We start from the raw sequence: 10,489 nt of genomic DNA, 5'->3' as shown, positions 1-10,489 counted from the left end.
GCTATGCAATTTGAATGATTCTCTGTGTCCTGCTCTGAGCTCTGCTGTTGTTTGCTGTGAGGGGACCTCAGGGAAACACTGAAAACAAGACATGGTGAGCACAAGATATCTGCCCACAATGGGAAGGAACATGCCGCTGAGCTGTATGCACTGGGGTGGTGGGTCCTCTTTGGGGTTGGATCAGAAACATCAGCCAGATGTGAACACCTGTGAGGTTTGTAGTGGTGCTTCTAACCTGCTAGTTCAGGCAATGACCTCTAATAACTTCAGTATCACGGCTGATTGTAATTCTGTCCAAAACATCTGGACTAGTTGCTTTCTTGTAGAAGCTTGGGTGAGTTCTGTGACTATGCAGCAACTGTGTCCAAAGCTTTTTGTCTTTTACAATATACATTAAGAAGGCAGGATTAGGCCTGGAGAGATGGCTCAGAGGTTAAGAGCTCTGGCTGTTCTTACACAGGCCATGAGTTCAATTCTCAGCAGCCACATGGTGTTCCATGATCATATGTAATGGGACCTGGTGCCCTCTTCTGGCCTGCAGTAATACATGCAGTGAGAACATTGCATAATGAATGAATTTATTCCTTAAAAATACTATACAGATATGAATCTAATATTTCTGATTTCAAACATCACTAGTTTTTCTTTTGCTTGGTTTGTAATTTTTTTCTGCTGTAATTTTTTTGTTTCTTTAACTAATATGTTTATTGTTTGGATTATGATGTGGCAAACGTCTCTTTCCCAATCTGGTATTTTTGATGCTTCTTGTACATTAATAGACACCTTCCTTTAGTCAATGAAAGCTTTCATTTGTGGTTTTCTTGGAAATATTTTCTTTATGCTGATCTTCTTATTCTTCTCCTCCTCCTCCTCCTCCTCCTCCTCCTACTCCTCCTCTTCACCCTCCTCCTCCTCCTCTTCCTCCTCTTCCTCCTCTTCCTCCTCTTTCTCTAACATATATTGAGAAAGTAAAACACACAAGAGATCTGATACAAAAGAGGTTGTTTGTGGAAAAGGAAAGGAGTGAGATCCTGAGGATGGTGACTTATTTTCCTGGCTGGTATAACATATCTTTCTATGCTGGTCCTAGGTATTTGCATTTTTGGTGATTATTGGTCTAGGTACTGGTTTCTCAGTTTGTCTTGTTTTTGTGGGAGTGTTATTCCTGTGTTACAGTTTTCTTTGTAGATTTTTAGAGTGTTGGCTGAGTGCTGGCTCTTTTACTGAACTGTTTGTTATGTTCAAGAGAGATTGCTTGTTGATGTTGGAAGCTAGGAGAGGAGGTGGGCCGGGTAAGAAAATCCTAGCAATCCATAAGGAAACATAATCAGGAAAGAGGTGAAGGTGATAACATTTCAACCTTTCAGATCTACAGTCATCTGAAGGATGGCTGGTGGCTCAGACTCTGAGAGTTTCCTAGTGCCCAGGTTGGTTGACACTGAGGTACTTCTTATGGGTTTCTTTTTCTTTGGAGGCCCTCATTTCTTTCCCCAACTCTTCCAAAGATCCCCTGTGTTCTGTGCAATGTTAGGTTGTGGGCTCTACATCTGTTTCAGTCAGGTGCTGGATGGAGACTCTCAGAGAACAATTATGCTAAGCTACTCTCCGGAAGTATAACAAAGTATATCCTCAGTATAGTCAGGGATTGGTTATTACCCATGGGATGGGTCTCAACTTGGGCAGGGTATAGTTTGGTGAGTCCCTCATTCTCTACTCCATATTTTTGCCTGTATTTCTTGTAGACCATATAAATTTTGGTTGGAAAGGTTTTTGGTTTGGTTGGTGTAGTTAACTTTCCCCTGGGAGTTCTGCTTGTCTTTAGGGTGTGGCCCTCTTCAGTGCCCAAATCTCACTGCTATGTATTTCAGCTATGATCACCCCCATAGACTGCCTGTTGCCCTCCCTTTCATGGTCTGTAGCAGATACTAAAGATGCCTAAGCTCTTAGATCCCTGTCAGCTGGAGATTTCAATTCATTTTCCTTGTCCTATGGCCCTTCCTTTTCTCTCACCACAGCTGTTCCTTACCTCCCCTTCCCCTTCCTTAACTACTGGCCCTTCCAGTTCTCTCTCTCTTTCATCTGCCTTTTTTGACTGTTTTATTTCCACTTCAGAGTGTGATTCAACCATGCTCATTTTAGCCTTTTTTCTTTTTAAAAATATATTTATTTTTTATATGTAACAACCCTGTATCTGCTTTCAGACACACCAGAGGAGGGCATCAGATCTCATTACTGGTGGTTGTGAGCCACCATGTCGGTGCTGGGATATGAACTCAGTACCTTCACATGAGCAATCAGTGCTTTTGCCAACTGAGCCATCTATCTAGCTCCTGAGCATTCCTTCTTGTTTAGCTTCTTCCGGAATAAGAAATGTCATGCAGATATCCTGTACTTTATGGTTATTATACATTTGTAAGTGAGTACAAACATGCATGTCCCTTTGGGTCTGGGATAGTTCACTTAGGATGATAGTATTTAGTTGTATCCATTTGCCTGCAAGTTTCACAATGTTTTTGTTTTTACTAGCTGAATAGAATTCCATTTTGTAAATGAACCACATAATCTTTATCCAAATTTTGGTTGAGGGACATCTTGATTTTTTTCACTTTCTAGCTGTTATAAGTGGCCTAGGTGAGGCAGAGTCCATCACCTTAGAAGCCAAACTCAAGAGGATCTTTCATATGGTGTGGCTTCTGAAAACTGATAGATGATAAATTCGAGTTCCTGGATTCTTCCTGTATGGTTTCAATTTGGCCCAAATCCAGCCATCTTTTGGCAGAGTCAGAGCCATAGGGAAGACTGCAGGAGAGTTCATTGCACTGAAATTATGAAGATGATTCTTGAATTTCATTTTGCAACCACAGTTTGTTGAGGTAACTAAAGCATTGGTAAATCTGCCATGGAGAGATGTATACAAGGAGAGGATGTACCCAAACTGTTACAAGTGGTGACCTTCAAGATTTTGCCTTGTGTGTCAGAAAAGACTTTAGACGTTTGAACAGTGTAGGACTTCCTGCAGACTGTTAGGATCCCTGAAGAAAGACTTAATGCATTTTCATCACAGGATGAATATTTGCCCATAGTGTCAAGGGTCAGGAGGCAGTTGATTGACACAGAAAGCTTCTAGATAGGATGATGTCTTTGGCTGCTTGTCTGTCCTGTCTGGCTTTCTTTGTGAAGATTGTTGAAGATCTTCTAGTAGGAGCCATTCCAGATACCTTTCAGGATAGTGTTTATAGAATGAAATTTTTTTTTCTCTCTTTTTTTGCTTTTCCAATAATTTATATATTCAATGTCACCCTTATCACTATCCCCATTATATGTCCCTTGCCATGACAGAGTCCCTCCCCCAGTCTACTCCGTTTTTCTTTGAGAGGTTGTGGGGCCCCCAGGTGTCCCGAAAATTGGTGCATCAATTCTATTGTGAGTTAAGTACATCCTCTCTCACTGAGGACAGACATGGCAGCCCACTTAAAGAAACAGATTCAAAAGATACCCCACCCCCACAGCTATAGGGAAAGCCCTTGCTACAGTTGTTATTAGACGACCTTCTGAGACTCTGGGATGCACATCTGCTATATATGTGCCAGGGGCCTTAGTCCATTCTGTGTTTGCTATTTGGTTGGTGGCTTAGTCTCTGAGTGTCCCCAAAGGTGCTTGTTACTTGAGTCTCTTGGTCTTCGTGTGGAGTTCCTATCCTCCTCAGGGGTTTCAATCTTCCTGCCAACTCTTCCATAAGATTCCCCAAGGTCCATGCAAGGTTTGACTCTGGATCTGTGCAGCTTTTTCAGTCAGCTGGTGGGTGGATCCTCTCAATAGACAATTAATCAAGGCTTCAGTGTGGGAGCATAACAGAGTGTCACTAATAATGCCATGGATTGGCGTTTGTCCATAGAATGTCACTCTCAAGTGGGGCAAATTTTCATTGGCCATGCCCTCAGTCTCTGCTCCAGATTTTACCCCGCATTTCTTTTAGAGGGAAAACATTGTGTCCTTGATGTGTTCTGTGTTGTGGTTGAAACTGACCCTTCAACTTTCTTCTCATGCTCTCATATATGCACTATAATCTCTTTCCTTAAATCATATAAAATACAATAGATACATTTGCTAATCAGTGATAATCTATTTTACAAGTCTAGTTGTTTTATATTTTTATATTTATTTATTTATTTATTTATTTATTTATTTTGCTTTTCTTTTCCAAAACAAATTTCACTGTGTAGCTTTCTCTGTCCTTAAAGTAGTAGAGAAACCACAAAAGACACATGTCTTGTATTTGTAATATAAGCATATTTTTGTGTGGTTTTTCTTTTTTGTTTTGTTTTGTTTTTTGGATTTGGTTTTTTCGAGACAGGGTTTCTCTGTATAGCCCTGGCTGTCCTGGAACTCACATTGTAGACCAGGCTGGCCTCGAACTCAGAAATTCGCCTGCCTCTGCCTCCAGGGTGCTGGGATTACAGGTGTGCACCACCACTCCCTGGATCTGTGGTTTTTCATCCATATCTTTAGTATTAAAATTTGACCAAATGTTATAGATTAGACTTCCTATTTCTGCCAGGTAAATACAGATGTTCTGTGAATTTATAATTCTTTGTAAGAACTTTCATAAAGAACTTTGAGTTCAGTATCATTTTTTTCCCATGGTTGGTTTTTTTGTAGGGATTGATGGTCTTAAAATATACATTTTAGTCTCCTAGAACACATTACAACGGCCATGCCAGAGTCTAGCTAAATGGCATACACCTGCCTGTGCCTCTGTGATTAAAGACATGAGAAAATACACCCAGCTTGCCCATCATGTTTGTTGTTAGCAATTGTTCATACAATTTTTCAGATGTGTGCTCGGTATTGTGGATCTGTTTCCTCTGCATCTCCCTCTCAATTTGCATTTCTCTGGCAAAGCTGTATCCTATTCAAAGTGTTCAAAAGTAACACAGTTGTATCTTATAATTAAAGCTCCTTCTAAAATGACACAGTAATTATAAATTCTGAGTCAGAAAATAAGCAGTGCAAGCACGAGAATTATGTAAATATATATTTGAGAAAGCATATATTTATTTTCTGGTGATGTTAGTATCATGCTTTTTGTTGTACACTTTTATGGGATATTTAGGATGCAGTGACTTTTGATGATGTGCATGTGAAATTCACTGAGGAAGAGTGGAATTTGTTGGATCCTTCCCAGAAGAGTCTCTACCAAAATGTGATGTTGGAAACCTACCTGAACCTCAAAGCTGTAGGTAAGACTGTTATTTTTTTTTTCAGAAGGAAAAAATGTTTTTTGGTTATTGATGATCTTCTATTATTTTAACTGTATGAAAATTGAGCTGAATAATTCAGCTTTACTGAATTTTCACTGAAACTTTCACAGTACAGTTAAAATTCACAGTATCTTTAATTTTGCCTATTTTCCAATAGTATATCATTCATTTTCTTGTACTGTGTTTTAGGCTATAATTGGGAAGACCATCATCTTGAAGAACATTTTCAAAGTAGTAGAAAACATGAAAGGTAATTTTCATGTGCAAGCTTATACAAAATTGTCTGTGAGGAAATTTTAATATCTTATGGAATTTCCAGTTAAAAGCAAAATAACAGTACTTTAAGTGTAGCTATGATTATAATATTCTTACAAAACCATGTACCTCAAAATCCAATATCTGCTTTGTGTATCCATTTGATAAATAGCTCCATTAGAGCTATGCTGTGGACCTGACATTCTGTATAGCCTCAAAGTATTTATAAATTGCATAATTAATAATGATAAATCTATATCCAAAACATTCTAATAAGCAATTAGTCCATAGAAAGTTTGGTGATACTCATATTCTTGTAGTAATATCGTTAAGTTTGGTGAGAGAGCATTTTATGAGTATCAAGAATATTGTTGTGGAGAAACATTAGACTACATTGCACATGGTATGAGAAGCAAAAATTCAAACAGTGTGAATGCAATGTGTAAAACTTTCATTTATCATTCTTTTTTATTAGGTATATCATGTGTCACAATGGATAAAAATGATGTGAGCATAGGCATATTGAAAGACAAAACATAAAATTTTTTTGTTCTAAAACAGGAAGATACATAGTATTCTGACTTTGATAGAAAATAGGAATGTGAAAGATATTTGCAATTAGTTGGTTTTCTATTGTTACAGGGAATATCCCAAAACTCATAGTTCAGAAAACCTTTATGGGTATTAAGAACTTGAAAATTCTTCTGTGTGTCCTAGTTAATAGTCAAAAGTGTTGTAATTCACACGAGGGGAGAAAATATGAATACTATCAGTGTTATAAAGATCAGAGTTGTTCTTTCTTCAGATAGCTAAAATACATCATATAAAAAGAGGGTGTTATAAATATGAGCCATGTAATAACTATCACAGGGGTCTTGAACTACACATGGTGAGGGAGAACACCATGAACATATAAATTGCTAAAACCTTAAGATCTGCTGCTTCTTTACCATTAGACAAATTGTAAACATAATTCATATTGATTAAATGATTGATCAGAGTAATGAATGTGGTAAAGATTTCACATGTGCTAATTATCGTTGCAGGCATGTAAGAAGATATACTGGAATGAAACTCTATGAGTGTCATATATGTGGTAAAGCCTTTACAAGATCTAGTCATCTCAAATATCATAAAACAACACATACTGGAGAGAAACCTTATGAATGTAATCAATGTGGTAAAGCCTTTGCAGCTCACAGTAATCTCCAAACACATAAAAGATCACATACAGGAGAGAAACCTTATGAATGTAATCAATGCGGTCAAACTTTTGCACATCACAGTACTTTCCAAAATCATAAAAGAACACATACTGGAGAGAAACCTTATGTATGCAGTCAATGTGGTAAAGCCTTTGCACAGCACAGTCATCTCCAAAATCATAAAAGAACACATACTGGAGAGAAACCTTATGAATGTAATCAATGTGGTAAAGCCTTTGCACAGCACATTGCTCTCCAAATACATAAAAGAACACATACTGGAGAGAAACCTTATGAATGTAATCAATGTGGTAAAGCCTTTGCACATCACGGTAATCTCCAATATCATAAAAGAACACATACTGGAGAGAAACCTTATGAATGTAATCAATGTGGTAAATCCTTACGAGACCCAGTGATTTCCAGTATAATAAAAGAACACACACCGTACAGAAAACTTATTAATGCAATCAATGTGGTAAATTGTTTTCACCTGGGATAAGTCTGCAAATTCTGTGTGCTGAAGAGAAACATAATGAATATGATCATGAATGAAGTGGGAGTTAGGCGGGTATCATGGTAGGATATGATAGACATGGGTGCTTGGGATTATTTCCCCTCTGGAGATTTTTTTTTTTTTATGCTTTTGCAAAGAAGTTTGCTATCCTCGTCTGAAGAGTTTCCTTGAGGTTAAGGTAAAGATGTTTACATTAAATGTATTGACAAACTAAGTCACGAAAATCACCGCATAGAATTTGGAATGAAAATTTTTAACAAACATAGAAACTAAGAAAGGAAAAATAAAAAAAAGAAAGGTCACAATACAAGTCTTTATCAGGAAGTTGAATGAAGTTTAATCTTCTGATCAAGGATATTCAATGGCATTAAAGGAATGGTTACATTAGAACAAGATTACATTCAGCTAAACATATGGATTTGCAGTTGTATGAAAAAGAACTGTATCATGTTAGGAATTTTTATTACCTGGTTACTGTTTTGATGTAGACATATGAAGATACAATTATGTGTCAAATTACCAAGAGATAGATTTGGATTCTGGGTTCTGAATTTAAAATATAAGCAGAAAGGCTTAGTTCCAGGCATGGTGCAACATGCTTTTTAACCCACCATTCACGAGACAGAGTCATGCAGATCTTTGAGATCAAGGTAGATCTCTAAGCAAGTTCCAGGAAAGCCAAGATTAGGCCGTGATATATTTGAAATATTGAAAGCTGCTGATAAAGTAATAGAAGGAGCTGTGTTCCAGCCCCAGTGAGCAGCAGAACTCAGCAGCTCGGTCTTAAATGGTAATAATACAGAGACAATTGATGCTGGCTAGCTAGTAATTAGAGGTGATGAAGAAGAAATCAGCATCACTGTGGTGAAATCTGACTGCTATTTTCGGAGTGACAGAAAAGGTGTGTTCTAGAGATCACCAAGGTTGGACATAATGGTGCAACTGGGCTTTGTCAGGTGGTATTAAATTTGAGTTCGTGAAGTTGTCATGTAGAACAGCTGAGGCTTGGCAAGATCCAGTTATCTCCAAAGACATAAAATGACACATACAGGAGAGAAGCCTTATGAATGCCATCAATGTGGTAAAGCCTTTGCACAGCGTAGTAAATTTCAATATCATAAAAGAACACATACTGGAGAGAATCCTTATGAGTGCAATCAATGTGGCAACGCCTTTGCACAGCGCAGTGATCTCCAAAGACATAAAAGAACACATACTGGAGAGAAACCTTATGAATGTAATCAATGTGGTAAAGTCTTTGCAAGACCCAGTCATCTCCAAAGATATAAAAGAACACACACCGGACAGAAAACTTATTAATGTAATCCATGTGGTAAAGTGTTTTCACCAGGGATAAGTCCCCAAATTCTGTGTCCTGGAGAGAAAATTAATGAATATGATCATAAATTAAGTGGAAGTTAGGAGGGTATCATAAAGTAGGATATGATAGACATGGGTGTTTGGGATTATTTCCACTCTGGAGATTTTTGTTTGTTTGTTTGTTTGTTTTTGTTTTTTTTATGCTTTTGCAAAGAAGTGTGCTGCCCTCATCTGAAGAGTTTCCTTGAGGTTAAGGTAAAGATGTTTACATTAATTGTATTGACAAAGTAAGTCACAAAAATCAGCGCATAGAATTTGGCATGAAAATTTTTAACAAACATAGAAACTAAGAAAGGAAAAATAAAAAAAGAAAGGTTCAAAATACAAGGCATCATCAGGAAGTTGAATCCAGTTTAATCCCGTAATCAACGATATTCAATGGCATTAAAGGAATAGTTACATTAGTACAAGACTACATTCAGCTAAACATATGGGTTTGCAGTTGATTGAAAGTGAACTGTATCATGTTAGGAATTATTATTACCTGGTTATTGTTTTGATGTAGATATATGAAGATACAAGTATGTGTCAAATTGCCAAGGGATATATTTGGATTCTGGGTTCTGAGTTTAGAATATAAACAGAAAAGCTTAGTTCCAGGCATGGTGTTACATGCTTTTTAACCCACCATTTATGAGGCAGAGTCATTCAGATCTTTGAGATCAAGGTAGATCTCTAAGCAAGTTCCAGGAAAGCCAAGATTAGGCAGTGATATATTTGAAATATTGAAAGCTGCTGATAATGGAATAGAAGGAGCTGTGTTCCAGCCCCAGTAAGCACCAGAACTCCAAGAATTTTATCATGAAGTGGTGTTGAATATTGTCAGAGAATTTTACTTTACCTCATGAGATGATCAATTCTTGGTTTTTCTTACACTTTAATCCCATTTTGTTGAACCATCACTGTTTCTAGAATGAAGCCTTCCTCACTGTTAATGGTGGACGATCTTTTGATGTGTTTTATATTTTATTTTATTTGTTTTATCTTTTAAGTATTTTTGAAACTGTGGTTTTAGGGATAATTGGTCTGTAATTCTCTTTAATTGCTCAGTCTTTCCTGATTGGATATATGAGTAATCAGGGGTTCAGAAATTAATTGACTAATATTTATTTTGTTTCTATATTGTTGAATACACTGAATTCTTGTTAAATCCTCCTTGGAAGTCTGGTAGGACTCTACCCTAAAACTCATAGACGTGGGCTCACATTGCGGACATATTTTTAATGAATTCTGTTTTCCTTCATGTTTATGTCAGTTTAAGTTCTTTTTCTCTAGTTTAATTTTGGAATCTGGAATCTATTGAGGAAGTTAGCTATTTCTTTTAGAATTTCCAAGTTGGTGGAATGCACCCTTTTTAAACTATGTCTTTACTACTCTCTGGATTTCTTCATTACCTGTTAATTAATCCCCCATTTAATTTTACATTCTATTAATTTGTATTTTCTTAATCTTTTAATAGGGGTTTGTTTATCTTGTCTAATAAAAGGCTCAAAAGACCAACTCCATGTTTCATTAATTCTTTGAATTGTTCTCTTTCTATTTTATCAATTTCCTCCCCCAACTTGAAAACTTCTTGATGTCTTCTCCTCGTTTTCTTTGCTCCCTCACTTCTTTCTGTTGTAGCCTTTAAAACATGCTGTTAAATTGCCAGCATGGGAGTTCTCCAATTTTTTCATGTATGCATTTTGTGCTGTGAACTTTCCTTTAGCTCCACTTTCATTTTCTTTGTGTTCCATGACATTGTGCATGTTGCATATTCATTTCCAATGAACTCTAGAAAGTCTCTGATTTCTTCCTTTTTTCTGTGTAGACCCATTTTCTCTCACACATTAGTTTGTAGTCAGTTAGCTGTCCTCCCTCATCTCTTACAA

At 37.0% G+C, this 10,489-nt stretch overlaps 1 pseudogene; it reads left to right on the top strand.

Moving 5' to 3' along the window:
- The first annotated feature begins 5,125 nt into the window (after nucleotides 1-5,125).
- LOC127672344 (zinc finger protein 120-like) lies at nucleotides 5,126-8,462 on the top strand (annotated as a pseudogene).
- Nucleotides 8,463-10,489: the final 2,027 nt, after the last annotated feature.

The sequence above is a fragment of the Apodemus sylvaticus genome, chromosome 22 (assembly GCF_947179515.1).
Source record: "Apodemus sylvaticus chromosome 22, mApoSyl1.1, whole genome shotgun sequence".
In the NCBI taxonomy this organism is placed as follows: domain Eukaryota; kingdom Metazoa; phylum Chordata; class Mammalia; order Rodentia; family Muridae; genus Apodemus; species Apodemus sylvaticus.
Note: the sequence above shows the minus strand (reverse complement) of the source record. Positions and strands in the feature narration are given on the sequence as shown.